Source organism: Lactuca virosa, chromosome 3, assembly GCF_052849685.1.
Source record: "Lactuca virosa cultivar CGN04683 chromosome 3, Lactuca_virosa_CGN04683_v6, whole genome shotgun sequence".
Classification (NCBI taxonomy): Eukaryota; Viridiplantae; Streptophyta; class Magnoliopsida; order Asterales; family Asteraceae; genus Lactuca; species Lactuca virosa.
Window position 1 is genome coordinate 92,877,468 of NC_136428.1, and position 7,085 is coordinate 92,884,552.

The window sequence follows — 7,085 nt, forward strand, 5'->3', positions numbered from 1 at the left end:
GATGTGATCATCACATTGTGTATTAAGAGTCTAAAAATAGGAATTATGGAGCTAGATCATGGATGAACCTGAAGTAGAGTCATACGAATTGACTTTACCATCTTCAAGATCTTCCAGGTAGTTCGGGCAGCTTCTCTTCCAATGTCTCTTCAATTGACAGTAGAAAAAAATGGAATTGTAACATCCGGGATTAAAAAGGTACTAATTATATTATTATTAGCTTAATGAATGGAATTGGTTTGGGCTTGGACCATTGGATCCTTAGGTTTGGGCTGAGAAGTGCCGTACACAGGGCGTACCATGAAAAGTACGCTCAGCGTACTCATGAGATGAAGACGCGCATGCCATGCATGTACGCCCAACGTACCAAAAGGTACGCGCAGCGTACGCATACATATTCTAAAACCCTAAAATTTAGGGTTTGATCCCTATATAAAGGACCTCATGCCTTTAGTCTAGCCTCCCTCTCACCCTTAGATAGCCACCATGAAAACCCTAACCCATATTTGTGTGTTCTTGTGATTTGGTAGCCACTTGAGAGCATTTTAGTGTTGTTTGGTGTTTTGGAAGAGAAAGAAGTTTGAAGAAGGAGCAAGGATTCAAAGGGGGCTTGTAGATCCAGGATATTAGCACCATTTCTTACTCATTTGAGGCATCAAGCTTCAAACTTGATCATTGCATGCTTAGATTTGGTTTTGGGGTGTTTTATGTCACTTTTGGACTCCATTGTTGAGTCAAGGCCGAACACCAGAGGCCTCACGGAAAGACACATCCATTGGATATAACTATGTGGAAATGGGAGGATATTACTATGGATTTCATCACGAAGCTTCCCAGGACCGCACAGGGAGTAGATTCGATTTGGGTCATCGTGGATTGGTCGACCAAGAGTTCCTATTTCATCCCGATCCAGGAGAGTATTTCGGCCGAGACGCTGGCTGATATATACATCAGAGAGGTAGTAGCTCGACACAGAGTGCCAGTTTCCGTGATCTCTGAAAGAGATGTATGGTTTACTTCCAGATTCTGGAAGAAATTTCATGACGAGTTGGGTACTCGTCTGCACTTTGGCATGGCTTTTCACCCGCAGACGGATGGTCAGAGTAAGCAGATCATCCAGACCTTGGAGGACATGCTGCGGGCGTGCGTATTAGACTTTGGTGGTAGCGGGGATACCTACATTCCTTTGGCAGAGTTTTCCTACAACAATAGCTACCACGCCAGCATCGACCGTCCTCCCTTGGAGATGTTGAATGGGAGGAAGTGCAGAACCCCGATATGTTGGGGTGAGGTTGGACAGAGGGTCATGGGGAGTACCGAAGTGGTACTCAAGACGACAGAGTGGATCCAACAGGTCCGGAGTAGACTCCAGACGGCCCATAGTCGTCAGAAGAGCAACGCCGACAGACGTCGATCAGACCTGGAGTTTCAGGTAGGAGACATGTTCCTCCTGAAGGTGTCACCTTGAAAGGTGTCATCCGGTTCAGGAAGCGGGGCAAGTTGGGCCCCAGGTATATCAGACCGTTCAGGGTATTGTCCCGGGTGGGCCGAATTGCGTATCGACTGGATCTGCCACCCGTGCTTAGTCATATCCACAACAACTTTCATGTATCCCAGCTGCGGAAGTACTTGGTATATGACTCCGCAGTGGTGCCTCTATAGGATATTCAGGTGGTCGACAGCCTGAACTACATCGAGCGACCGGTAGCCATGCTCGACAAGAAGACGAAAGCGCTGAGAAACAAGGAAGTAGAACTGGTGAAGGTGCAGTGGCAACATCGTAAGGGCTCGGAATGGACGTGGGATCCAGGGGACAAGATGAGGGAGCATTACCCCGAGGTATTCCGGCAGCCGCATCAGACTTCGAGGACGAAGTCTAATTCAAGTGGGGGAGATTTGTAACATCCGGGATTAAAAAGGTACTAATTATATTATTATTAGCTTAATGAATGGAATTGGTTTGCGCTTGAACCATTGGATCCTTAGGTTTGGGCTGAGAAGTGTTGTACATAGGGCGTACAATGCCAAGTACGCTCAGCGTACTCATGAGATGAAGACACGCATGCCATGCATGTACGCCCAACGTACCAAAGGGTACGCACAGTGTACGCATGCAGGTTCTAAAACCCTAAAATTTAGGGTTTGATCCCTATATAAAGGACCTTATGCCTTTAGTCCAGCCTCCCTCTCACCCTTAGACAGCCACCACGAAAACCCTAACCCATATTTTTGTGTTCTTGAGATTTGGTAGCCACTTAAGAGCATTTTAGTGTTGTTTTGGTGTTTTGGAAGAGAAAGAAGTTTGAAGAAGCAGCAAGGATTCAAAGGGGGCTTGTAGATCCAGGAGATTAGCACCATTTCTGACTCATTTGAGGTATCAAGTTTCAAACTTGATCATTGCATGCTTAGATTTGATTTTGGGGTGTTTTATGTCACTTTTGGACTCCATTGTTGAGGTTGCTTGCATCTTGTTAGTTTCAAACCAAAAGAGCTGTCCTTTTGAGCTCTTATAAGCACTTAGAGTCATAAAAATCGGATTTTGATGGTTAAGCCACAACCATGCAAGTGTTTCATGGTCACAAAGTTTGTTAAAGGACCAAAATCATGTTTTGACCCCCATCCATGCATGTAAGCACATAAAGTTTGTGACTTTATGGACTAGGATGTCTTAAAGGACCTGGATCTACATTCTGGATGTGAGGACTTAATGGATTAAGTCACAAATGGAGCCCCGAGGAATCTGGCCAGTACGCTGGGCGTACACCCTGGTACGCTGCGCGTACTGGGTCAACTTCCCGTTTTTGGTCAAGGCCAACGTACGCTGGGCGTACGTGCCAGGTACGCCGCGCGTACGCATGCAGAGTGGTGAACTTGGGATTTTGGGCCTTAGAAGTTTGGACCTGAATACTTAGGCCCCATGGCCCACTGTGGAGTAGAGTTTCTGGGCCTAGAACTGAGACTTAAAGTATTGGGCCATATTGGGCCACTCGATTTTTTTTTGGGCTAAGGATTTATTGGGTTTGTGATAAGGCCCATTTGAGGAGTTGGGCCCAATTTAGAAAATTGTGCCATTAGTGGACTGGGAAAGATAAGAGGGAATTGGGCCTTGGGTATGGTCCAAATTAGACCAAGGGGTAAAATGGTCATTTTACCCTAAGTAGTATTATGGATTTTGACTAAGTGTTGTTATGATAATTGATAGTTTCATTTTATTTACTTCTTTTTATAATTTATTTTAGCACATTTCATTCGCGTTTTAGTTAATTTCCATGCATATTTTCCTTTTTGTTATTTTATGACCATTTCGGGTATTTTCTAGTTTCGTGAGCATCATTGCAGATTTTAAGGAGACTAGTGGTGCGGAATCTTTGGGAGGCGATCGGACTTGGAGGACAACGGAGATTTTGGGCTTGATGGCTATGGAGGTGATTCATGGAGTGGGCTTGTAAATTACTTGAAGGCTTGGAAGAATTGAACTTTAATTTTGCAAGGTGCGGGAGAATTTTCGAGTGTGCGGAGATTGATGATCGGGCGTTTGCGGAAGCTATAAGTGATTTGGAGAAGACAAATTGGGTTCAAATTGAAGAAATCTTGAAGAAAAATGGGTTAGGAACTGATCGGGCTCAAGCTGGGAAAATGGGCTAAGTTGTGAAGGCCCAAGACTTGGATAAGGCAAAAATCTCGTCACACTCATGTGGCCCGCGTAAGGATTACACGCGGCCCGCGTGGATTCCTGGTGGGGCATTTTCGGAATTTTGCATGGAGCTCTATATGGGGAATGTTGGTGTGCCACTTTAGGATTATCTTGGACATCTAATTTTGGAGCATTCTCTCTGGAGTTTGGAAGACTTTTGAAGGCCAAGAACACCTCAAGAACATCATCTTTTCACCTCTTGATTCTTGTTAAATGTTTGGTACAATCTTTTCTAACTTTGTTTCTTTGAGTTTAGCCATGCTTGGCTAAACAAAACTTGGTTGACTTTGGTGAAATCTTTTGACTAGTTGTTGAATGTTGAAGATTTCATAAACTTGTTCTTGAATCTTTATGGAATATTTTGTGTTTTAACATATTATCACTATTTATATGTTTTTATTCATGAGTTTAAATGTGTTTGTGGTGATTAGTTGGCTAATTTCTTGATTAAGTAAAAGATCATTAAATTAGCAAGCAACATATGATTTTTGTGTTAGTTTTGCTTCACACAATCATAAAAACATTTCCTCCAACATGGTAGTGAAATCATTTGACTCCTTTTGGATTTGGTGACTTTTTAGTTCTTAATGCTAGTTGACTTTCACTAATTACATGCTTAATGGGAATTGTGACTTTGACTAAGGAAATTGTTATGAGCTTCTCTAACCATTTCAAAAACTAAGAAAAGTCTAGGTAATCTCAAGCTTCTTGGATTACTATAGCCAAATTAAGGATTTAAAACAAGTATTGCACTATTGAATTCTAATGATATGGTCATCAAAAGTCAAAGTGAGGAAACCTAAAGTCAACCATCTTTCTCTTATTGATTTTACATCAAATTCTTGTCTTTGTTGAATTGTCCATTTAAGTTTTAGTTTAATCCTAGTTTTAATTTAAGTATTTCAAAAAGATCAAAACCCCCATTTTTATTTTTAGTGTCATTTTACAAGTACTTTTGCAAAGAGATTTTTCATAGAGTTATAAAATTGAACAAATTCACGCGGATTCGACCCCTTTACCGCTATACACTATTTTAGTGTGCAAAATTTAGGGTTATTAATTTTGTTGGCCTCGTCAACCACCAAATTTAAGTAGTATTATGGATTTTGACTAAGTGTTGTTATGATAATGATAGTTGGGGAGTCATCAGAGCAGCTGTTAGAGATTCCTTTTCGTGATATTCGACACTCATTTTTACGAGGTGAGTTACCTTGCAGTAGAAGTGGGTCTAAGGCACCAATGCCGGCCCACTAGTAGGTGATTATTGTTGAGATGATTGTCTTTGTGATAATTGTCTGGTATGCTACTATCCATTATGCTTTATGTGCTACTATGTTATGATATTATGTGATAGTAGTAGGAGGGGTGAAATAGTCCCCGTAACCGGTTGAGATAAACCGGATGGGTAGGTCGGACACCCTTGTATGTCTGACAGGGGTAGGTTAGGCACCCCGGTATGCCTAGCAGGGGTAGGTTGAGCACCCCGATATATGCTCAGCAGGGTAGGTCGGGCACCCATATATGCCTGGCGGTATGTTTATTGTATGGTATGTGGTATGATGGGGGAACTCACTAAGCTTCGTGCTTACGGTTTACGGTTTTGGTTTCAGGTACCTCTTATTCGAAGGGAAAGGAGCCGACATGACTGCAGCGCATCACACACTCGATTTTCCGCACATGAGACTCTTGGGATTTGTACTCTGACATTATTTTCTTATGATATGTTTTGAGGGATATTTGACTTGTGGTTTTTATGATATGAGATAACACTGGTAGCATTTTCAGTAAATGTGTTTTATGAATCTTTAATTTAAGAATGAAATTTTTGGTCTTAAATTTTGGGATGTTACAAGTTGGTATCAGAGCCTTGGTTTGAGGGATTCGGACACACCTTCGGGGGTGTCTGGACTCAAATCGAGGATTTGAAAAGTTTTTACAAAAATAAATTTTCCAAAATTTAAGTTAAGGTTTTTGAGAAAGAACAAGGAGTGTGATGTGTGCAATCGGCCGAGCTTAAGTAAGTTTTTCCCAAGATACCCATACATCATTGTTATGTTATATGATATGATTATGAGAACAGCATGCTAGATTAGGGCTGAGGATCTAGGAAGGATGCCTTATATGCCTGGTGTATGAGTATGAGAACTGCATTCTAGATTAGGGCTAAGGATCTAGGAAGATGTCTTATGTGCCTGTTATATGTGCTTATTGAGTTACATGCTATAACTGATTAGTGAGTGATATGATGGCCTGATTATGATATGCTTGGTTTGGGTTACTTAAATCCCGAATGTTGTTTGCTTTGTGCTTTTAGGAGTTCTAGTTATCTTTAATTAACTAGTAAACGAATATGTTAAGTTACATATTACGAGGACTAAACAATTTCAGAAGGTTAGGTCTAGCCCTATTTCGCAGCTCTTGTCTGAGTCCAAACGTTGTAGGGTAGGGCCTCTCATTCGAAGAATTATCTGGTCTTAGTAATATGTAATGGCATTCGCGAGCTATTTAGGGAGAGATAGCAGGGACTTCTTACGCAGCTGATGGCGGAGAGTAGGTCGTAGATTACCCTAGGGTAAGCCTAGGATGAGGTTAGCATGAAGCGCGATAGTAGTAAATGGGACTTGGTGATGTCAAGGCAATCTTTGAGGAAAGTACGGATAGATGTGGAAGGTAGTATGGGCCCATACTACTGAAAGCAGAGGATCCGTACTCGAGTCAAGGAGGGCTGAGATAGAACCAAGGAACTTGTAGTATGTGTTTGAGACCTCTCGAGGTTATGTATGACCCTGACGATTATGTGTTTTGTTTCAGAATGGTGGTGACACGTCACAGAGCAGGAAGTTCAGGGTCTGGATTAGGATTAGGATCAGGTTCGGGTTCGGGTTCCGAGCCGGTTGATGATGGATTACGCGAGTTCATCGCGTCTGAGATTACGAGAGGCATCCTTGAGGCGACCCTGTTAATTTTTTGGGTCGATCAAGGAAGGGATCATTGAGCTGATAGAGGATCGCCTCAGGGCATTTCGGAGTGACATGGCATCTAGCCAGTCAGGGAAACACACTCTCTCCTTCAAGGACTTCAGGGGATGTGGTGCGCCAGACTTCCACGGGGTGAAAGACCCTATAGTATCCAGGAGATGGATTGCGGACATGGAGTCTGCACAGATGACGAGCTTCTGCCCTGAGGGGTCGAAGGTAGGATATGTTGATGGGTGTTTGAGGGACAGGGCTAGAGACTGGTGGGAGGCGGTCAGTGATATGTTGGGAGCCCCAGCCATTGAGGCTATGACCTGGTCGGACTTTGTGACCAGGTTTAGGGCTGAGTTTGCGCCGGCTGTGGAGATTCAGCAGTTGGCCAGAGAGTTTCTGGATATGAGGCAGACTACTGAGTC